The sequence below is a fragment of the Hyperolius riggenbachi genome, chromosome 1 (genome assembly GCF_040937935.1).
Source record: "Hyperolius riggenbachi isolate aHypRig1 chromosome 1, aHypRig1.pri, whole genome shotgun sequence".
In the NCBI taxonomy this organism is placed as follows: Eukaryota; Metazoa; Chordata; class Amphibia; order Anura; family Hyperoliidae; genus Hyperolius; species Hyperolius riggenbachi.
Window position 1 is genome coordinate 612,868,692 of NC_090646.1, and position 23,873 is coordinate 612,892,564.

General features: G+C 48.8%; 1 pseudogene; it reads right to left on the bottom strand.

Annotated features, from left to right (window-relative positions):
* Positions 1-23,873, bottom strand: part of LOC137542540 (baculoviral IAP repeat-containing protein 1b-like) — a 107,249-nt pseudogene that overhangs the window by 62,885 nt on the left and 20,491 nt on the right.

Consider the following 23,873-nt stretch of genomic DNA (forward strand, 5'->3'; position numbering starts at 1 on the left):
TCCCCCACGTTTGGTGAAGCTGCCATCTCAGGAACCCCAGAAATATTACAGATCTGGGAAGTTATGGATTATGCCATGAGACTTCAGGTTTATTCAGGGTGTGTTCTAGCTGCTAACAGCTGACTTTCCTTTGATCTTTACTAGGGAGCAAAGTGTCAAAACCTCCCGTGGATTCGTAGCCTGCCTGGCTGTACCTAGGCATCCTTTGGTTAATTAACATCTCCATGAGATCAGCTAAGTGTCACCTGGTTCCCAGAACCAAAAGGGGAATTGTGCCTTCCACAGTAGTGATGCTCAAATACCCCTTTTTAAAATTCGAGTTTGGTCGAATTCGAATAGTAAATTATTCGAGGTCAGTCGAATATTCGAGTCGAATAATTTTTACTATTCGATTCGACCTCGGACTTCGAGCTCACTATTCGAGTCGGTATTCGAGCTCACTATTCGAGCTGACTATTCGAATTGGCCTTAAATAGCTTCCAACACTTGTTTTGAGGGTGAATGATGCAAGAAACATCTTTTTTTCCAAGTAACAACAGCAAGTGATTATGTGGGGATGTTCCTTTAAAAAAAAATGTGGAAAGAGAAGTTGTGTCCTAAATTTTGTTCAGTAGTGTTACTGTATATACTTGTTCTTCTTCTTCTTTATCTTTCTTCTTCTTCTTCTAGATCTTCTTCTTCTATATCTTCTTCTTCTTCTTCTTCTTCTTCATCTTCTTCTTCTTCTTCTTCATCATCTTCTTCTTCTTCTTCTTCATCATCTTCTTCTTCTTCTTCTTCATCATCTTCTTCTTCTTCTTCTTCTTCATCATCTTCTTCTTCTTCTTCATCATCTTCTTCTTCTTCTTCATCATCTTCTTCTTCTTCTTCTTCATCATCTTCTTCTTCATCTTCTTCATCTTCTTCTTCATCTTCATCTTCATCTTCTTCTTCTTCTTCATCTTCATCTTCTTCATCTTCTTCTTCTTCATCTTCTTCTTCTTCTTCATCTTCTTCTTCTTCTTCTTCTTCATCTTCTTCTTCTTCTTCTTCATCTTCTTCTTCTTCTTCTTCTTCTTCATCTTCTTCTTCTTCATCTTCTTCTTCTTCATCTTCTTCATCTTCTTCTTCTTCTTCTTCTTCATCTTCTTCTTCTTCATCTTCTTCTTCTTCATCTTCTTCTTCTTCATCTTCTTCATCTTCTTCTTCTTTTTCATCTTCTTCTTCATCATCTTCTTCATCTTCTTCTTCATCTTCTTCTTCTTCATCTTCTTCATCTTCTTCTTCTTTATCTTCTTCTTCTTTTTCATCATCTTCTTCATCATCTTCACGTATTTCTCTTTTCAATTTTTTTTTTAAAGAAATGCAGCTATTTTTGAGCGTAACAAATAGCTGGTGGGCGCACGCATGTTGGAAGCGCCATTGTATGTGCTCCCTGGCAGTGGAAACACAAAGACAGCAGGAGGTAAATTCAGCAGCAGGAGGAGGAGGATGAGTGTGTGGCAGCAGGCAGTCAATGAGGCAGGCAGCTCGCCGTGACATAATAGCCCTGGTACCTAGCGGTGATACCAGGGCTGTAAATAAACACAACAGGAGGTCCCAGACAGCGGTCGTGCAGCCCACATTGTGTCCAATACACAACTGGGACAACACAGTTTTCAACCCGGGCATCTCAGAAAAATTAAACCTTTTTTTTTTTTTTTAATGGTTTGTTTGGTTTTGGTTTTGCAACCAATATAGCTATTGTTTGACGTAATAGCTGGTGGCAGAGTGGCAGCAGAAGGTAATTCTGTGTACCCTGGCAGTGGGAAACACAGACAGACAGCAGCAGCAGCAGGAGGAATGGAGGAGTAATGTGAGCAGCTATTGTTTGACGTAATAGCTGGTGGCAGAGTGGCAGCAGAAGGTAAATCATCTGTGTAGTGTACCCTGGCAGTGGGAAACACAGACAGACAGCAGCAGCAGCAGCAGGAGGAGGTGTGGAGGAGCAGTGTGAGTGTGGCAGCAGGTAGGCAGCGTGACATAATAGCCCTGGTACCTAGCGGTGATACCAGGGCTGTAAATAAACACAACAGGAGGTCCCAGACAGGGGTCGTGCAGCCCACATTGTGTCCAATACACAACTGGGACAACACAGTTTTCAACCCGGGCACCTCAGAAAAATTAAACCTTTTTTTTTTTTTAATGGTTTGTTTGGTTTTGGTTTTGCAACCAATATAGCTATTGTTTGACGTAATAGCTGGTGGCAGAGTGGCAGCAGAAGGTAATTCTGTGTACCCTGGCAGTGGGAAACACAGACAGACAGCAACAGCAGCAGGAGGAATGGAGGAGTAATGTGAGCAGCTATTGTTTGACGTAATAGCTGGTGGCAGAGTGGCAGCAGAAGGTAAATCATCTGTGTAGTGTACCCTGGCAGTGGGAAACACAGACAGACAGCAGCAGCAGCAGCAGGAGGAGGTATGGAGGAGCAGTGTGAGTGTGGCAGCAGGTAGGCAGCGTGACATAATAGCCCTGGTACCTAGCGGTGATACCAGGCCGTAAATAAACACAACAGGAGGTCCCAGACAGCGGTCGTGCAGCCCACATTGTGTCCAATACACAACTGGGACAACACAGTTTTCAACCCGGGCACCTCAGAAAAATTAAACCTTTTTTTTTTTTTAATGGTTTGTTTGGTTTTGGTTTTGCAACCAATATAGCTATTGTTTGACGTAATAGCTGGTGGCAGAGTGGCAGCAGAAGAAGGTAATTCTGTGTACCCTGGCAGTGGGAAACACAGACAGACAGCAGCAGCAGGAGGAGGAATGGAGGAGTAGGCGAGCAGCTATTGTTTGACGTAATAGCTGGTGGCAGAGTGGCAGCAGAAGGTAAATCATCTGTGTACCCTGGCAGTGGGAAACACAGACAGACAGCAGCAGCAGCAGCAGGAGGAGGTATGGAGGAGCAGTGTGAGTGTGGCAGCAGGTAGGCAGCGTGACATAATAGCCCTGGTACCTAGTGGTGATACCAGGGCTGTAAATAAACACAACAGGAGGTCCCAGACAGCGGTCGTGCAGCCCACATTGTGTCCAATACACAACTGGGACAACACAGTTTTCAACCCGGGCACCTCAGAAAAATTAAACCTTTTTTTTTTTTTAATGGTTTTTTGGTTTTTGGTTTTACAACCAATATAGCTATTGTTTGACGTAATAGCTGGTGGCAGAGTGGCAGCAGAAGAAGGTAATTCGGTGTACCCTGGCAGTGGGAAACACAGACAGACAGCAGCAGCAGGAGGAGGAATGGAGGAGTAGGCGAGCAGCTATTGTTTGACGTAATAGCTGGTGGCAGAGTGGCAGCAGAAGGTAAATCATCTGTGTACCCTGGCAGTGGGAAACACAGACAGACAGCAGCAGCAGCAGCAGGAGGAGGTATAGAGGAGCAGTGTGAGTGTGGCAGCAGGTAGGCAGCGTGACATAATAGCCCTGGTACCTAGCGGTGATACCAGGGCTGTAAATAAACACAACAGGAGGTCCCAGACAGCGGTCGTGCAGCCCACATTGTGTCCAATACACAACTGGGACAACACAGTTTTCAACCCGGGCACCTCAGAAAAATTAAACCTTTTTTTTTTTTTAATGGTTTTTTGGTTTTTGGTTTTACAACCAATATAGCTATTGTTTGACGTAATAGCTGGTGGCAGAGTGGCAGCAGAAGAAGGTAATTCTGTGTACCCTGGCAGTGGGAAACACAGACAGACAGCAGAAGGGCAGTACACAGCAGCCCACTGTAGGTGTAAAATGTGTGGCTGCAGGCGACGTAATAGTCAAAGTGAACCAGGCTGGCTTAGTGAGCAGGAGCCAGGAGGTGGTAAAGGGTGGTAAGGCACATTAACGATGGTTCCGGCAGCCAGTTCATGTCCCCCTCTCGCCGACAACAGGGGCCAGGAACTCGCCATCCACCCACGCCTGGTTCATCTTGAGAAACGTCAGTCTGTCCACAGACTTGTGAGACAGACGTGAGCGTTTCTCGGTGACCACGCCACCAGCTGCACTGAAGCAGCGCTCGGACAGCACGCTGGAAGGGGGGCAGGACAGCACTTCCAGGGCGTACTGCGCCAGCTCGCTCCAGATCTCCATGCGCTTGACCCAATACTCCATGGGATCAACAGGGGCATCGCTGTCAAGCCCGCTGTACGACCCCATGTAGTCAGCCACCATGCGGGTCAGGCGCTGGCTGTGACCGGAGGAGGATGCTGCTGCATGCATCTCCTCTCTAGTCACTGCTGCCGGAGCCTCTACAGTCCTGTAGAGCTCGTGGCTGAGAGACAGCAGGTCTGTGGGGCGCTTGCTGCTGCTGGATGCAGGCACCTGCTGCTGCCTCTGTGCTGGCTGCTGGACAGTGGGGGTGGAAGGCTGGGGGAAGGCTTCCTCCAAGCGCTCAACAAGGGCCTGCTGCAAGCTCCTTATTTGTTGCGCTGGGTCTCCTCCTGCAGGCGGCAGGAACTGGCTCAACTTCCCCTTGAGGCGTGGGTCCAACATCATGCTGATCCAGATGTCCTCCCTCTGCTTCATCTGGATCACCCTAGGGTCCCTGCGCAGGCACGTCAGCATGTGCGCTGCCATTGGGAAGAGGCGGGCCACGTCTGCTGGCACATCGACGTCAGTGCTGTCCTCATCCTCCTCCTCTGCCGCCTCATCCTCTCTCCACCCCCGCACCAACTCAGCTGCGCTGTGCTGATCCCCCTCATCAGCAGCCAGGTCAGGGACCTCCACCAAGTCCTCCTCCTCCTCCCCCTCAGAGGTGGACTGCGCAGCTGGTTGCCGCTCCTGCTGGTCCAAGGCTGCCGCTCCCTGTTCCAGCAAAGCATCGAGGGCCCTGTTCAGCAGAGAAACCAGGGGCACCCACTCGCAGACCATAGCATGGTCCCTGCTCACCATGTTTGTGGCCTGCAGGAAGGGAGCCAGCACAAAGCACACCTGCTGCATGTGCCTCCAGTCATCATCGGGGACGATGGACGGGATGTTGCTGGTCTTGTCCCTTCTCTGAGCTGCGGAAACAGTGGCCAGGGCAAGGTACTGTTTGACAGCGTGCCTCTGTTCAACCAGACGCTCCAACATCGCCAGGGTGGAGTTCCAGCGAGTCGGAACGTCAAGGATCAGCCGATGGCGTGGCAGATCCAGCTCCTTTTGCACGTCTTCCAGGCTCGCACAGGCTGCAGCCGAGCGCCGGAAGTGACGCACAACATTCCTTGCCGTTTCCAGCAGTTCGCCCATCCCCTGGTAGGTGCGCAGGAACTTCTGCACCACCAGGTTCAGCACGTGGGCAAGACAGGGGATGTGGGTCAGGTTTCCCCTGTCTATTGCGGCAACCAGATTGGCCCCATTGTCGGCCACCACCTCTCCGACTCTGAGGCCTCTGGGGGTCAGCCAAATCCTCTCCTGCTCCTGGAGTTTGGCCAACACATGGGTTGCCGTCAGCTTGGTCTTCCCAAGGCTGACCAAGTGCAGCAGCGCTTGGCAGTGGCGGGCCTTCACGCTGCTGCTGAGGCGGGGGGTTTGGCCAGGTGTGCCGGAGGATGGCAGAGGATCGGAGGAACCTGCTGCAGTTCCCCTGACCCTGCGGGGTGGCACCACCCACTGTGTTGCTGCTGCTGCTGTGCCCGCTGCTGCTCTCCCATCCTCACCCCCTTCCACCAAGCTGACCCAGTGGACAGTGAAGGACAGGTAGCGGCCTGTCCCGAAGCGGCTGCTCCAGGAGTCCATGGTGACGTGGACCCTTTCACCAACCGCGTGCTCCAGCCCTCGCTCCACATTGGCCATCACAAAGCGGTGCAGTGCAGGAATGGCCTTGCGGGCAAAGAAGTGTCTGCTGGGGAGCTGCCAGTCTGGGGCTGCGCAAGCAAGCAGCGCACGAATGTCGCTCCCCTCCTGCACGAGCGTGTACGGCAGGAGTTGGGAGCACATGGCCCGTGCCAGCAAGCCGTTCAGCTGCCGCACGCGACGGCTGCTGGGAGGCAGAGCCCTAACCACCCCCTGGAAGGACTCGCTCAAAAGGCTCTGGCGTGGCCTTTTGCTGACACGGGAATCAGCAGACACAGCAGAGGAGGCCACTGAGGACTGGCTGCCAGAACAGGCCTCAGTGTCGGCGGCAGGAGTTGCAGAGGGGGGAGGAGCAGTGCGTTTCCGCACTCCTGCTGGTGCTGCTGGAGGAGCAGGAGGGCGGGTGGCTGCTGTTGCTGCTGCTGCTGCTGAAGGCTGTGCAGTGATGGGTGTGGTGCCACTGCCAGCACCAGATGCCTTCAGCCTCTGGAACTCCTCATGCTGGTGGAAATGTTTAGCCGCAAGGTGGTTGATGAGCGAGCTGGTGCAGAACTTTAAGGGGTCTGCACCTCTGCTCAACTTCCGCTGACAGTGGTTGCAAGTGGCGTACTTGCTGTACACAGTGGGCATGGTGAAATATCGCCAGATTGGTGACTTAAACATCCCCCTACGGCATGGAAGCGCTGCTGCCTGTCTCCCTGTGGTGGTTGGGGGGGGGGCTTTGGGGGGCTTGGGTGCGGCTGGTGGTGGTACTGGCAGATGCTGCTGCTGCTGGTGCTGAGCCTGAGACACCAGCAGGCTGTGGGACCTGCCTACTGCTGCTGCCAATGCTTGCAATGATGCGCCTCCTTGCAAGGCCCACAAGAGCATCCTCCTCCTCCTCCTCAGAGCTGCTGAGGACGACATCCCCTGGAGGTGGTGGCACCCAGTCTCTGTCTGTCACCGGGTCATCATCATCCTCCCCCTCCTGAAACATGTCCTGCTGGGATGAGGACCCCCCAAACTCCTCTCCTGATGCATGGATGGGCTGCTTGACTGTCGCCACAGTCTTGCTGTCCAATCCCTCATCCCCCAAAGTGCCCATCAGCATCTCCTCCTCAAGATCGCCAACAACAGCAGACAATTTACTCATGATGCCTGGGGTCAAAAGACTGCTGAATGACAGGTCGGCGAGTGACGGTGAACTGGCCTCCTCCCCAGACCCTGCTGGGCGGCTGCTGCGAACAGGGGTGGTGGTGGTGGTGGTGGTGAGGGTGGAGGCCTCGGATGCAGAGCTGATGGCGGGCTGCTCATCCTCCGTCATGAGTTGCACCACAGTGTCTGCATCCTTTTCCTCAATGGGACGTTTCCGACCCGGCTGGAGGAAAATGGGAGCAGGTGCTACACGCTGCTGCTGCTGTGTCTCTGCAGCGTGAGTTGCAGATGCTCCTGCTGGGCGGCGCCCAAGGCGTCCACGGCCAGTGGCTATGGGAGGAATGTTAGCCACTGACGCTGCTGCTGCTGCTGCGGAACTGTGCATGGTGGCGCGCCCGCGGCCGCGGCTTGCCACAATGCTGCTCCCTCTCCTCCTGATTCCCTTGCTGCCCTTCCCCTTGCCCAAACCGCGCTGGCTGCCACTTCCAGACATCTTAAATGTTTTGGGCGTATAGACAAAAGTTTTGTAAAAGGGCGGCTGAAAAGTGGGGTACTTTAATGGAGTGGGTTGGTTGGTGAGGTGACTGAGTGAGTGTCCCCTAGTACAGTAAGTAAGTAGTAACAGTCAGGAAGTACAACTAGCAGTTACAATAATCAGTAGTAATCACAAGTAAATTTAGTGTGTGTACACTCAGACAGTGAGTGCACGCACGCAGGAGCTAGTAGCCTATGGACAGTGACTGAGTGTCCTAGACTCCTAGTACAGTAAGAGTAAGTAGTAACAGTAAGTAGAACTAACTAATTACGATAATCAATCAGCGATCAGAAGGAAATAGAGTGTGTGTTGTGTGTGTACACTCAGACAGTGAGTGCACGCACGCAGGAGCTAGTAGCCTATGAACACAGTGACTGAGTGTCCTAGACTCCTAGTACAGTAAGAGTAAGTAGTAACAGTAAGTAGAACTAACTAATTACAATAATCAATCAGCGATCAGAAGGAAATGGAGTGTGGGTGTGTGTACACTCAGACAGTGAGTGCACGCACGCAGGAGCTAGTAGCCTATGAACACAGTGACTGAGTGTCCTAGACTCCTAGTACAGTAAGAGTAAGTAGTAACAGTAAGTAGAACTAACTAATTACAATAATCAATCAGCGATCAGAAGGAAATGGAGTGTGGGTGTGTGTACACTCAGACAGTGAGTGCACGCACGCAGGAGCTAGTAGCCTATGAACACAGTGACTGAGTGTCCTAGACTCCTAGTACAGTAAGAGTAAGTAGTAACAGTAAGTAGAACTAACTAATTACAATAATCAATCAGCGATCAGAAGGAAATGGAGTGTGGGTGTGTGTACACTCAGACAGTGAGTGCACGCACGCAGGAGCTAGTAGCCTATGAACACAGTGACTGAGTGTCCTAGACTCCTAGTACAGTAAGAGTAAGTAGTAACAGTAAGTAGAACTAACTAATTACAATAATCAATCAGCGATCAGAAGGAAATGGAGTGTGGGTGTGTGTACACTCAGACAGTGAGTGCACGCACGCAGGAGCTAGTAGCCTATGAACACAGTGACTGAGTGTCCTAGACTCCTAGTACAGTAAGAGTAAGTAGTAACAGTAAGTAGAACTAACTAATTAAAATAATCAATCAGCGATCAGAAGGAAATGGAGTGTGGGTGTGTGTACACTCAGACAGTGAGTGCACGCACGCAGGAGCTAGAAGCCTATGAACACAGTGACTGAGTGTCCTAGACTCCTAGTACAGTAAGAGTAAGTAGTAACAGTAAGTAGAACTAACTAATTACAATAATCAATCAGCGATCAGAAGGAAATAGAGTGTGGGTGGTGTGTGTACACTCAGACAGTGAGTGACCGCACGCAGGAGCTAGTAGCCTATGGACAGTGACTGAGTGTCCTAGACTCCTAGTACAGTAAGAGTAAGTAGTAACAGTAAGTAGAACTAACTAATTACAATAATCAATCAGCGATCAGAAGGAAATGGAGTGTGGGTGTGTGTACACTCAGACAGTGAGTGCACGCACGCAGGAGCTAGTAGCCTATGAACACAGTGACTGAGTGTCCTAGACTCCTAGTACAGTAAGAGTAAGTAGTAACAGTAAGTAGAACTAACTAATTACAATAATCAATCAGCGATCAGAAGGAAATGGAGTGTGGGTGTGTGTACACTCAGACAGTGAGTGCACGCACGCAGGAGCTAGTAGCCTATGAACACAGTGACTGAGTGTCCTAGACTCCTAGTACAGTAAGAGTAAGTAGTAACAGTAAGTAGAACTAACTAATTACAATAATCAATCAGCGATCAGAAGGAAATGGAGTGTGGGTGTGTGTACACTCAGACAGTGAGTGCACGCACGCAGGAGCTAGAAGCCTATGAACACAGTGACTGAGTGTCCTAGACTCCTAGTACAGTAAGAGTAAGTAGTAACAGTAAGTAGAACTAACTAATTACAATAATCAATCAGCGATCAGAAGGAAATAGAGTGTGGGTGGTGTGTGTACACTCAGACAGTGAGTGACCGCACGCAGGAGCTAGTAGCCTATGGACAGTGACTGAGTGTCCTAGACTCCTAGTACAGTAAGAGTAAGTAGTAACAGTAAGTAGAACTAACTAATTACAATAATCAATCAGCGATCAGAAGGAAATGGAGTGTGGGTGTGTGTACACTCAGACAGTGAGTGCACGCACGCAGGAGCTAGTAGCCTATGAACACAGTGACTGAGTGTCCTAGACTCCTAGTACAGTAAGAGTAAGTAGTAACAGTAAGTAGAACTAACTAATTACAATAATCAATCAGCGATCAGAAGGAAATAGAGTGTGGGTGGTGTGTGTACACTCAGACAGTGAGTGACCGCACGCAGGAGCTAGTAGCCTATGAACACAGTGACTGAGTGTCCTAGACTCCTAGTACAGTAAGAGTAAGTAGTAACAGTAAGTAGAACTAACTAATTACAATAATCAATCAGCGATCAGAAGGAAATGGAGTGTGGGTGTGTGTACACTCAGACAGTGAGTGCACGCACGCAGGAGCTAGAAGCCTATGAACACAGTGACTGAGTGTCCTAGACTCCTAGTACAGTAAGAGTAAGTAGTAACAGTAAGTAGAACTAACTAATTACAATAATCAATCAGCGATCAGAAGGAAATAGAGTGTGGGTGGTGTGTGTACACTCAGACAGTGAGTGACCGCACGCAGGAGCTAGTAGCCTATGGACAGTGACTGAGTGTCCTAGACTCCTAGTACAGTAAGAGTAAGTAGTAACAGTAAGTAGAACTAACTAATTACAATAATCAATCAGCGATCAGAAGGAAATGGAGTGTGGGTGTGTGTACACTCAGACAGTGAGTGCACGCACGCAGGAGCTAGTAGCCTATGAACACAGTGACTGAGTGTCCTAGACTCCTAGTACAGTAAGAGTAAGTAGTAACAGTAAGTAGAACTAACTAATTACAATAATCAATCAGCGATCAGAAGGAAATAGAGTGTGGGTGGTGTGTGTACACTCAGACAGTGAGTGACCGCACGCAGGAGCTAGTAGCCTATGAACACAGTGACTGAGTGTCCTAGACTCCTAGTACAGTAAGAGTAAGTAGTAACAGTAAGTAGAACTAACTAATTACAATAATCAATCAGCGATCAGAAGGAAATGGAGTGTGGGTGTGTGTACACTCAGACAGTGAGTGCACGCACGCAGGAGCTAGTAGCCTATGAACACAGTGACTGAGTGTCCTAGACTCCTAGTACAGTAAGAGTAAGTAGTAACAGTAAGTAGAACTAACTAATTACAATAATCAATCAGCGATCAGAAGGAAATGGAGTGTGGGTGTGTGTACACTCAGACAGTGAGTGCACGCACGCAGGAGCTAGAAGCCTATGAACACAGTGACTGAGTGTCCTAGACTCCTAGTACAGTAAGAGTAAGTAGTAACAGTAAGTAGAACTAACTAATTACAATAATCAATCAGCGATCAGAAGGAAATAGAGTGTGGGTGGTGTGTGTACACTCAGACAGTGAGTGACCGCACGCAGGAGCTAGTAGCCTATGGACAGTGACTGAGTGCCCTAGACTCCTAGTACAGTAAGAGTAAGTATTAACAGTAAGTACAACTAACTAATTACGATAATCAATCAGCGATCAGAAGGAAATGGAGTGTGGGTGTGTGTACACTCAGACAGTGAGTGCACGCACGCAGGAGCTAGTAGCCTATGAACACAGTGACTGAGTGTCCTAGACTCCTAGTACAGTAAGAGTAAGTAGTAACAGTAAGTAGAACTAACTAATTACGATAATCAATCAGCGATCAGAAGGAAATGGAGTGTGGATGTGTGTACACTCAGACAGTGAGTGCACGCACGCAGGAGCTAGTAGCCTATGGACAGTGACTGAGTGTCCTAGACTCCTAGTACAGTAAGAGTAAGTAGTAACAGTAAGTACAACTAACTAATTACGATAATCAATCAGCGATCAGAAGGAAATAGAGTGTGTGTTGTGTGTGTACACTCAGACAGTGAGTGCAGTGCGCACACGCAGGAGCTAGTAGCCTATATGAACAGTGACAGTGAGTGTCCCTACGGGTACAGTAAGAGTAAGTAGTAAGTAAGTACAACTAACTAACAATAATCTATCAGTAATCAGAAGGAAATAGAGTGTGTGTACACACAGACAGTGAGTGAGTGCACACACGCAGGAGCTAGCTAGTAGCCTATAAACAGTGACAGTCAGTAAGTGTCCTACTCCTAGTACAGTATAACTACAATACTATTAGTAAAGGACAGCAGAAATACTGGTATAGATGAGAGAAATAAACAGAGGACAGCTGCCCACAGAGGCAAGGCCCCCCTGAGGCCTAAACCTGTAAGCTTGCAGCAGCTGCCTGTCTCTAATGTAACACACAAGCTACTAACTAAAATACAATGTCTATCTAACTAACAACAATATAGGTGTATATGGCAGGTGTAGGTGAGCAAAAACGCTAGGTAAATGATCACAATAGAGCACTTGCTAAGCCAAAGCACAAAGGAGCAACTCTCTCTCTGTACAAGTCTCAGGCAAGCATGGAGAAACGGAACATGGCGGCCGCTATTTATAGGGTAGGGGCTGGCCAGGGTCCCCCTCTGTGATTGGCTGCCGTCAGAGGGCCTGGGAGCCCTCTGATTGGCTCTAAGGACATCAATCTGGGCTATGACGCTATTCGAGCTCGGTACCGAGCTCGAATAGCGCCGGGTTGCTCGAATAGCTCGAATAGTGAATGGGCTATTCGAGTGTACTCGGATAGCCCATTCGAATAGCTCCAGCTATTCGGAGCTCGAATACCGAGCTCGAATAGCTGAAAAAGAGCTCGAATATTCGAGCTACTCGAATATTCGAGCTCTGCTGAGCACCACTGTTCCACAGGGAATATGTCCAAGCTAATTAACACCTTCCCCCCAGGCTGTCACTTCAGCTAAGACAGATCCCCCAGCTGTTCCTAGGCAGAGAGATACTACACATCAAATCTTGGTTCTATTGATCTGAAGCGCAATCGATGCAGGAATCGAGTGCGATCGTTCTTTTCTTCACGGGCGGTTCCAGGACGCGCCTGCGTCCCCGCAATCGTCCGTGACAGCCCTCCCCCTTGTCTGCGGCTCAGCCACTCATCCGCAAGATGTGTGGCGGCGCCGCTAACCTGGCTGACGGGCCTCGAGTTGCCGGTACGGCGGGAAAACCTATTGGAGCCTGTGGCTCGGTTCCCCTGGACCGGTCGCGGTCTGCTACCCTCAGGGTTGACCCAACATGGACCGTTCTGGTCAGGGCGTTTGCGCCACTGCAGTCGGACGTGGTGTCTGCCGTGACTGCTGACAACGGGCAGTGGGTTGGTTAGGTCAACAGCCAGCCCACGCCGGGTTCCCCTGCTAAGTGGCTGTGGACCTAAGGGAACCCCGCGGGAATCCCTGGACCTTCCCAGCTCCTGACAGACGGCACATGCCCTGCAGTAGTTTGCTACATCCCTGTTCATCCGGGGCCAATAAAACTGGTTCCGAATACCGGCGAGTGTCTTGCGGACACCCGAGTGCCCTGTCAGAGGATTACCATGTGCGGATTTCAGCACATGTCCCCTGAACGCACTCGGGACCACAAGCCACTTGGTATTCGCGTGGGATCTACCTGTAGGGGGCTGTACAGACACACTGTACAGTCTCCCACCTTCCCAGTACACCTTGAAAGCGGCCCCGTCTGCGAGGGGCTCAGCGGCTTGCTGCCTGAGCACCTCCAGGCTTGGGTCACTTTGTAGTGCGGCTGAGAATACGGCGCTGTCAGTTTCAGCCAACTGGCTCATGTCACACGAGGCCAGCGGCTGATAGGTCTCATCCCTGCGGTCAGAGGAGGGGGAGGAGGCCGGAACCCCCTCCACCTGTCCTGAGCTCGGGTTCTGAGCAGTGCAGCTGCGCGGTACTGCTAGCACCGGTACACTGTCAGAATGGCACAGACGGACATTACTCAAATCATCATTGCATGCAGTAATGACATTGACAGGTATAGACATTTTTTCATTACAGACAGGTTGTACAGTAAACTCAGGTACAGTTACAGCATCATCACAACAGACAGTCTGTACATCAAACTCAGGTGCCTTTGAAGCAGGCACTATTGAACCTGGTACCCTTGAACTGGGCACATTCAACCCGCCTCCCCCTGGTGCTCCCCCAAGTGTATAAAGTACCTGGTGGTGGGTGGAGAGTCCGTCTCCTTCCGTGAGCGACAAGGCGGTCGTGGCAGGTTCATAGTAGGACACAAGCTTGCCCAAATCAGTCCCCAGCAACACAGGGACTGGGAGATCCTTCATAACCCCAACAACCCTTTCTTGGATTCCTCCCACTCCCCAATCCAGCTTCACTGTCGCGTGGGCCATGTGAAAAAGGGTGCCCTCTACTCCAGTAAGGGCAAGGGATCGGCTGGAGCTGATGCTCTCCTTTGGCACAAGATGTGAGTGAACTAACGTGATGTCAGCTCCGGTGTCTCGAAATCCGGTGACAACTTTGCAGTTCACTCTAACAAGTTGCTGCTGGTCGGTTCGGTCGCGGATTTCCTTTCCGCGGGCAAACAGGACAAAATCTGATGATCCAGGCTGTGGTTCGCTGGCGGGCTGCCTCTGCTGTGGGTGAGGTGCAGGTGATGCAGATGATCCAGGTGCTGGTGGTGTCTGTCTCCGCTCCGGACAGTCGAATTTCATGTGTCCGGGCTGGCGGCAGTAGTGACATGTGACTACTCCAGGCGCTGCAGGCCTGGGTGCAGCAGCTGCGCTGGGTGGCCTCTGTGGCGGACGGCTCACAGGGGCAGGAGGGTCTGCCGAGGTATTGGGCTGACCTCCTCTCCAGCTGGATGGGACAGTTCTGCGGGTATCAGCCACCCGGGTAGTTGCAAAAGTCTCAGCAAGGTCTGCAGCGACAGTTGCTGAAGCCGGCCTGCGTTCTAACACAAACTGGCGTACATCAGCAGGGCAAATGTTCAGAAATTGTTCCAGGACTATCAAGTCCTCCAGGACGCCATAAGACCCTTTGGTGAGGCCTAGTGTCCACTGGCGGAGTGTGGTGAGCAAGCTGCTGACCACATCTCGGTACGAATCAGAAGGCTTTTTCTGCCAGGCCCTGAACTTTTTCCGATAGGCTTCTGGCGTCAGCTGGTACTTAGTAATGATAGCGTCTTTTATAGCAGCATAATCATTATCCTTCTCCGCAGGCAATTCTGCGAAGGCATCAAGCGCTTTGTAGCGCAGCAAAGGTGTCAGATGTCTGGCCCACTGGTCTTGGGACAGACGATACTGACGGCACGCTTTTTCAAAAGACCGCAAAAACAAGTCAATGTCTGTGTTTTTTTCAATATTAGCAAATTTAAATTTTGCACTTACGGGTGGTGCAGCTCCTTCAGCAGGGAGACTGGGCGGTGAACTCCGGCTGGCCTGTTGCACTTTTGCCATGTTTAGCTCATGCTGTCGTTGGCGCTCCCGTTCTCGCTCAGCGGCATCCCTCTCCGCGTGGCGTTCAGCAGCAGCAGCAGCAGCTTTGCGTTCCGCAGATTGGTGCTCCCGTTCCTCTCGTGCTTCCATGTACTGCATGTACTTCTCCAGGTCAGTCTCCATCAGCTTTTGTAATGCCTGCTGCATTACCGGGTCAGCACCCCTAGACAGTCCAGTACTGGCCGGTTCCAGGCGAGTACTTTCAGAAACTCTGGGATTGGGGTCCATACTGACAGTCTCTGGCGTAACTGTTGCAACAGGGCCCGCAGGATGCTCAACCTCTGTACGCCTAGGATCTTCAGCCTCTGGTTCCCCTCGATTGTCAGATGGGCTGGTATCCACCTCAGCAGACACTCCCGGCTCCCGCAGTTGCTGGGTATCCCATCTGGACAAGTCTGCTATCAGGTCCTGTTGTTTCCTGTGGCCGACGTCAATGCCTCTCACTTGGCAAAGATTTTGCAGGTCCGACAGGCACATGTTCTGGTAGTTCCCGGACATTTCCATGCCAAATAAAATAAAACTTTTGGGGAGGGGTACTGGCTACACAGTCTCTCTGTATATATAAAAAATATATTGCTTTCCAGCTACACCAACGAATTAGTTCGTTTCTCGATAGCGCTAGCGCTATCTTAGATACTTTCAGCACAACACAGGTCCCAACCGCTGCCTAACACTGTCACAGGAGCCCTAGTGGCTGGACGCACTTAGCCTTTCGAAACGGTGCCAGCGCACAGATCGTGCGAACTCTGGTCGCAGTCAATGCGCAGGAACCGTTAAGAAGTAGCCGCAGACAACTCAGAAGGGAGCCTGTGAGACACGGGTAATTACAACGTCACCTACTGGTTCAGAGTAAACTGCCACCACCGCGGTTACCATGGGACCGTGGAGCCCACTAACTGACTGACTAGTCCTGCGAATAAAACGGTTAAACACACGGTATTCTGTCTAGCCAACAACAAACAAACAGTAGCGTATCTTCAGAGACCCGGGATCAGTTCTGCGTGTGCTGATAAGCAGGGTAGCGGATAGTGAATGACTTGAAGAAAGTCGTTTATTCATGCAATATAAATAATTAATATATACAGACAATTATTAAAATTACAATTATTGAGACAGTAATAGCCAGTATAAAAAATAAAAGAAGGGAGAAAAATACTTAGTTCCTGGAAAGATGTCCTTTTTGTGGGAAAACAGAGTTCTGGGTTTCAATTTGAGTTCAGAGTTCAGACCAGGTGGATGCCAGCATATCCTCAAGCTGGCATCTGATGAATTCAAGATGTTTCAGTGTGGAGGACACTGAGTTTGGGTCCTCAGCCATTCTTATGCCCCTGCTTCAGTAGGAGGGAGTGAGGGCGGGGAGCCATACACCCCCTTAGAAGATGAGATGAGCCCTCCCCTTATCCTGGGGGCTAGAAATCATATCTACCCATATATGGGCTCTAACTCACAGAACCGTACAGGTCAGGGCAGATTTATTAACATTTTCAGGTCTGTCTCGATTTACCCAGCGCCCTGATACCAGACATGAGGGGTGGGACCCCTGTGGTATCATCAGGGCATTTTCAAACTGCCTAACTGGCAGTCCTTACCTCAGAATGTTCTGAAACTTCCTCAGAACCAGCACCGGGGCTCATGCTACACTTCCCCCACGTTTGGTGAAGCTGCCATCTCAGGAACCCCAGAAATATTACAGATCTGGGAAGTTATGGATTATGCCATGAGACTTCAGGTTTATTCAGGATGTGTTCTAGCTGCTAACAGCTGACTTTCCTTTGATCTTTACTAGGGAGCAAAGTGTCAAAACCTCCCGTGGATTCGTAGCCTGCCTGGCTGTACCTAGGCATCCTTTGGTTAATTAACATCTCCATGAGATCAGCTAAGTGTCACCTGGTTCCCAGAACCAAAAGGGGAATTGTGCCTTCCACAGGGAATATGTCCAAGCTAATTAACACCTTCCCCCCAGGCTGTCACTTCAGCTAAGACAGATCCCCCAGCTGTTCCTAGGCAGAGAGATACTACACATCAAATCTTGGTTCTATTGATCTGAAGCGCAATCGATGCAGGAATCGAGTGCGATCGTTCTTTTCTTCACGGGCGGTTCCAGGACGCGCCTGCGTCCCCGCAATCGTCCGTGACAATCAGTAAAATATCTTAGGGGGCCCAAAGAGCACAGGGAGGGAGGAGTTGGGGACATGGTGATACAGGAATCGGGGGGCACAAAAGGTGACACGGGGGAGCTGGGGGGACAAGAGATGACAGGGGAGAAGCTGGGAACAAGAGATGACAGGGGAGAAGCTAGGAACAAGAGATGACATGGGGGGACAAGAGATGACACAGGTTAGCTGGGGGCAAAGAGATGACATGGGGGAGCTGGAGGGGACAAGAGATGAAGGGGGGAAGCTGGGGGACAAGAGATGACACAGGAGGGAGCTGGGAGGACAAGAGATGATGGAGAAGCTGGAGAGACAAGAGATGATGGGGGGGAAGTTTGGGGGACAAGAGATGACGGGGAAGCTGGGGGAACAAGAGATGAGGAGGAAGTTTGGGGGACAAGAGATGACGTGGGTGGAGCTGGGGGAACAAGACATAATGAGGAAGTTTGGGGTACAAAAGATGACGTGGAAGTTTGGGGGACAAGAGATGACGGGGAAGCTGGGGGGCAAGAGATGACACGAGAGAGCTGGGGGAACAAGAGATGATGGGGGGAAGTTTGGGGGACAAAAGATGGCACGACGAGAGCTGGGGGAACAAGAGATGATGGGGGGAAGTTTGGGGGACAAGAGATGACACGGGAGCTGGGAAAAAAAGAGATGATGGGGGAAAGTTTGGGGGACAAGAGATGACACGGGGGGGGAGCTGGGGGAACAAGAGATGACGAGGAAGTTTGGGGGAACAGATGACGGGGAAGCTGGGGGAACAAGAGATGACGAGGAAGTTTGGAGGACAAGAGATGACGGGGAAGCTGGGGGAACAAGAGATAACCAGGAAGCTTGGGGGACAATAGATGACATGGGGAGCTGGGGGAACAAGAGATGAGGAAGCTGGGGAACAAGGGATGACGGGGGAAAGCTGGGGGGACAAGAGATAACCAGGAAGTTTGGGGGACAAGAGATGACATGGGGAGCTGGGGGAACAAGAGATGAGGAAGCTGGGGAACAAGGGATGATGGAGGGAAGCTGGGGGAACAAGAGATGCTGGGGAGGGCAAGATATGACACAGGGAGGAGCTGGAGGGACAAGGTGACACATGGGAAGCTGAGGGCACAAAAGTTGACATAGAGGGGGCTGGGGGGACAAGAGACAACATGTTGGAGAAGCTGAGGACCAAGAGATGACACGGAGGGAAGCCAGGGGCACAAGTGGTGATGGGGATGCCGGGGACACAAGAAGTAACATGAAGGGAAGCCGGGGGCACAAGAAGAAACATGGGGGAAAGCTGGGGGCACAAGAGGTGACAGGGTGGAAGCTGGGGGCACAACAGGTTACATGGGGGAAGCCGGGGGTCACGAGGTGACACGGGGAAGCCGGGGTCACAAGAGGCGTCACAGGTGAAGCCAGGGACACAAGAGGTGACACAGGGGAAACACAGTGGGGGGGGGGGGGACGAGGTGATACAGTGGAGGGGACAAGAGTTGGTGACACAGGGGAACAGAATAGATGAAGTGACACCGAGGGGGACAACAGGTAACATGGGGCAAAAGAGGCATAGCAGGACATGTGTTTACACAAAGGGGGACAAGAGGTTACACGGGGATCAGAAGGGGATGAAAGAGGCACAGGGGGAACAGAAGGGGACAAGAGGTTACACGGGGAACAGAGGGGGATAAAAGAGGCATGGGGGAACAGAGGGGGACAAGAGGTTACATAGGGGGGAACAGAGGGGGATAAAAGAGGCACAGGGGGAACAGAGGGGGACAAGCGGTAACACAGGGGGAACAGAGGGGGATAAAAGAGGCACAGGGGGAACAGAGGGGGACAAGAGGTTACACGAGAAATAGAGGTGACACCGACGGGGATAAAAGAGGCCCAGGGCCCAGGGGGGACAAGAGGTTACACAGAGGGAACAGAGGTGAGTGACACAGAGGGGGACAAGAGGTGCCACAGAGGGGGACAAAGAAGACACAGGGGGACATGAGGTGACAGAGGGGTACAAAATAGGTGCAGGAACAGAGGAGACACGAGGAACAGATGTGACACAGGACAGGGGTAACAAAAGAGATCAGAGGTTAGTGGGCCATATTGAAATGATAGCGTCATGCAAGTTGCTCTGCCTACCTCAAGTCATGGCCACGTTAATGTTTTTGCCACAGCGCACAAAGCATGCCGCTCCCTTCGGGAGGGGGACGCAGGATGTGGGCCGCTTGGGCCACAAAAACCTTTGCTGCACCCCTGGAATGGCATATGGGGGAATCACCACAGTCCAGAAGGGTAGGGAATAGGGATAATGGCGCAGTGCAGGGCTGCAGCTAGTAAGCAAGTCTTGATAAAGAGTATTGATTTTAATTTATGAGTAATACATGGAGTGAGCAAGGGATCAGTGCTATGTGGTAATGGCAGGATTGATTTATTAACAACCTGGCAATGGTGCTTTGTACTACCTGCAGCCTGTGCAAGATCATTATGTGCGATGCCTGTGTAGATTGAATTGTAATTGCATGAGTATTAACTGGAGCGAGCAAGGGATCAGTGTTATGTGGTAATGGCAGGATTGGTTTATTAACAACCTCTAAATAGCTGCATTTTTTTGCTTTTGTTCAATAAGCTGTATAATGCATTTGCCACGTGTATGCATCATGTATACATATTTCTGGGCCTCAGGGAAGGTTGCTACAGACTGTATTGGTAAATATATGCTTTGTGTGACCACACCCACTTTTGTTATAGCCACGCCCACTTTTGTTATGGTCACACCCACTTTTAGCTGCATGTCAGGGGCCCACAGTTGGAATTTTGCACAGGGGCCCACAGCTGGCAGTGTCCGCCACTGGTTTATAACAAATATCGTTTACAAGTTCGTTTTGAGTTTGTGTTATACTTATTTTTTCGTTTTTAAATTTTGCTTATATCAGTTTTTACTTATTATTTAGATTAAAAATTTCGCTTACAAAAGTATAACAACTAAATTTTCGTTTACACTTCTTTGATCATTTAAAAATTTGTTTTCATATGTATAATGCGTAAATACCGTTTTCAACCTTATTGTATTAGAAATACATCGCTTTTGGTATTAACTTTGTTTTTACACTTATAATGCGTTGATTATAGTTACTAAAATATCGCTTTTAATATTACTGTTATTTTAAGGTTGTTTTTATACTTATAATGCGTTGATTATAGTTACTAAAATATCGCTTTTAATGTTACTGTTATTTTAAGACTTCTAATGCTTGTAAGGCTATCTATTGTATTGTATATATTTATATATATATATACTTTTCTCTATTTATAATATTAATGTATACGTGATTTTAAGGCTATTTTAAAGCTATTTATTCTATTACAAATATATAAATTATTTTATTCATGTTATTTGTAGAGAAGTATTTTAAGGATTAAATATATTATTGTTTATTTGTGTTTAGGGTGTTTGTGCGGTGGTAATGGTTAGGTTTAGGCATTACCAGGGGGGTCTATGGGTTAGGGATAGGTACAGGGAGAATTAGGTATAGTTACAGTATAATATACGCAATCAGGGGGTGGTTAGGGTTAGGCACCACCAGGGGGGTGGTTAGGGTTAGGCACCACCAGGGGGGTCTTAGGGTTAGGCACCACCAGGGGGTTCTTAGGGTTAGGCATCAACCAGGGGGGTCTTAGGGTTAGGCACCACCAGGGGGGTCTTAGGGTTAGGCACCACCAGGGGGGTCTAGGGGTTAAGGATAGGTACAGGGAGGGCTCTGTGTGAGAGTAAGGTTAGGTATAGTTACAGCACAATATATGTAATATATACAATTTATTAAATTATGTATATTTAAACAAAGAGGGGTCTAGGTGTTAGGGTCAGGGATAGGGAGAGATCTGTGTGAGCCTACAGTTTGGTATAATTACAGTAAAATATCTGTAAAACGTACCATTGCATTGCTATGCTTAGTACAAGTGTAAATATCTTTTTTGTTATAGAAGATATTTGACGTTTCTTTTCAGAATTGTTATAGACGGTATTTTGCCATTTCATTTCCGTTTATTTAACCTATTTAGCACTAAATTTTCCTTTACAACCCCTTAAAAGAAAAATATGGTTTTGCATTAAAACTTAAAATTTCAGCTATACCCTGCGCCCTTTTTTCCAGGCGCCCTTTTTTGATGCACGCCTAGCAGCACACCCAATGCGAACAAAGCCTACCTAATGGCTCTAGAACAAAATTTAAAATAAACTATTAACATTTCAGACACTTTTCAGAGCTTGTTTTTAGAATAAAATGGCTGATATGTTGGCGCAGAGGGAAAATTGTAGCTGTGGCCTGGTGCACACCAAAACCCGCTAGCAGATCCGCAAAATGCTAGCAGATTTTGGAATGCTTTTTCTTATTTTTCTGTAGCGTTTCACCTAACATTTTGCGGTTTTGGCAAGCGGTTTTGGTGTAATAGATTTCATATATTGTTACAGTAAAGCTGTTACTGAACAGCTTCTGTAATAAAAACGCCTGCAAAACCACTCTGAACTGCCGTTTTTCAGAGCAGTTTGCGTTTTTCCTATACTTAACATTGGAGGCAGAAACGCCTCCGCAATCCAAAAAATGCCTCACCCCGGGAGTATGCGTTTCTGCAAAATGCCTCCCGCTCTGGTGCGAGCCATCCCATTGGGATACATTGACCAAGCGTATCCGCAGCCGCAAGCGGCTGCAAAAACGCCAAAAAACCTGCTCGGTGTGCACCAGCCCTGTAATTCTGCTGTAAGCAGATTTTAGGACAGAGGGTGAAGACGATACAACAATCCATTTTGTTACCATAAAAACAATTCAACTTAAAATATAAAACATACATTAGAATGATTGATTCGCAAATCGCAATGTTATGTTCACTGCTTACTTACTTAGGATTGTGTTTTCTCATGCTCAGTCAGAGGATCTTCTCCAGGTTCAAATTGAGAAACTGTGACACCACATATGTAGCATCTTACTGCATCAGATTTCCCTAAAAATTACAAGCACACGTCACTCATTCATTATTACCCCATAGCTTACAAATATGTAACAGAAATGTAAGGCGACATTCTCAAATTAATTACATTAGGATATCAGTGCAGGAAATCTTAGCATGATTCTGAAGTGGTACACTCATTGGATCGGATTGGCAGGCATGCCAAAGGATCCTATACTAGACAATGGGATCCAGTCACAACTGTTTGTTTTGTATGGATCCATTTGTTCAGTTCCGATGAGCTCTGCGGTACCCGATCATTCCAGAGCACTAAAAATGAAAGGCAGACAGATATAATTGAAACAGGGTAAAAGCGTGTTCACAGAACCGGCTGACTATAGAAATGAAAATCGGACAGGGTATGGTATTTTGTATGCTATTTCATCTATAATGTGAGCTTTCATCCATAATCTATTATTAGGGAGCAGGAGAGAAAAGACAGCCAGCATTGCAAGTGCAGATGGATCTGTCAGCAAGCTGAGCATGCTGGTTATGTGTTTTGGAAAGGACGTATAAATCAGAATTAAATATTTGTGGTAGGCAGGAGAGGTTCCAGGGCCAGGCACTAAAGCATGGGCCTGGACTGTGTGCAGCTGAGGGAAGGCCTACATGATGGGGTTTTGCTGTCCAGGTGCGGGAGGGATTTAGGCAGGCAGGGGATAATGTGTCTGCACCATAGGGACTGGTTTTAATGTTTAGGGCTCTTTCACATTACATAACACTTGCAGGAACAGATTTCCTGTAAGCGTTATGATCTGCAGCGTGGACGTCGGGATGTTGCTGTGCGACGCTGATTGGCGGCGGTAGTTATAATTCACCAGTGGGAAAACGACTGCATCGGACAATTAAAAGCTCCCGGGTGCGTCGAACTGCAATGCAGTTGGATGTGAAAGATAAAATGAAAGCCTATGGACTTTCATTTTACCTTGGTTAACGCAAATTATTGACTTTGCGTCAAAATGCCAGAAATCAGCTCTGGTGTGAAAGAGCCTTGAGGAGGTAGGGAAGTGCAGGCAGAGGGCTTGAGGCTTTGGGAAGTGGGTGGGCCAGGAAGTGGTCAGGAATAGATAGGATTGGTTTGCAGGTAGTTAGGAAGCCATGGTGGAGAAGGATCTGTGGAGGTCTGTTATGTTTATCTAGTGATGTGGGAGAACCCGCCCCCGGTGGCAGTCCTTCATTTATGGGGGAGGACCCAACCTCGGTGGCAGTCCTTCAGTTATGGGGAAGGACCCACCCTCAGTGATGGCCCTTCAGTTATAGTGCTATCTGGTGATGTGAGAGGATCCACCCTCAGTGGCAGTCCTTAAATTATCATGTTTCAACTACATTTATTGGACAGAGATAGTCAAGAGCGCCCAGTCATCACCGAGTCAGTGTTTGCCTCTGCAGGCCGATGGTTGTCTGAGTGCTCATAGTCTTAGCGATCTCCATACTCCCTCTCCCTCTGGTCTTTTGGTACATTGTTAATTTGTTTATATTATTGTATGTTGTGTATGTATGTTAGGAGGTCAGTGGTGATTGTGGTACATATTGTTGTGGTGGCAACCTGGGCTCTTAGCAAATACCCACATCATGCAATTGCCTTTTCAAATTATTAGTCTTCTATAAGTTCATCCATGTAGGTTATCAAACAATGTATAACATACTAGACTAGGAGACAGTGGGTGTCGGGCACACGTCTATTTTTTAGCATCCTCTCCTGTACATTCAAAAACGTAACAGAAAATTGATTAAAAAACTGATGACAACGGAACAAGCTGATTTGTTAGTAAAGCAGAACAAATTATTTTGTTTATCAGTTACAGTGTG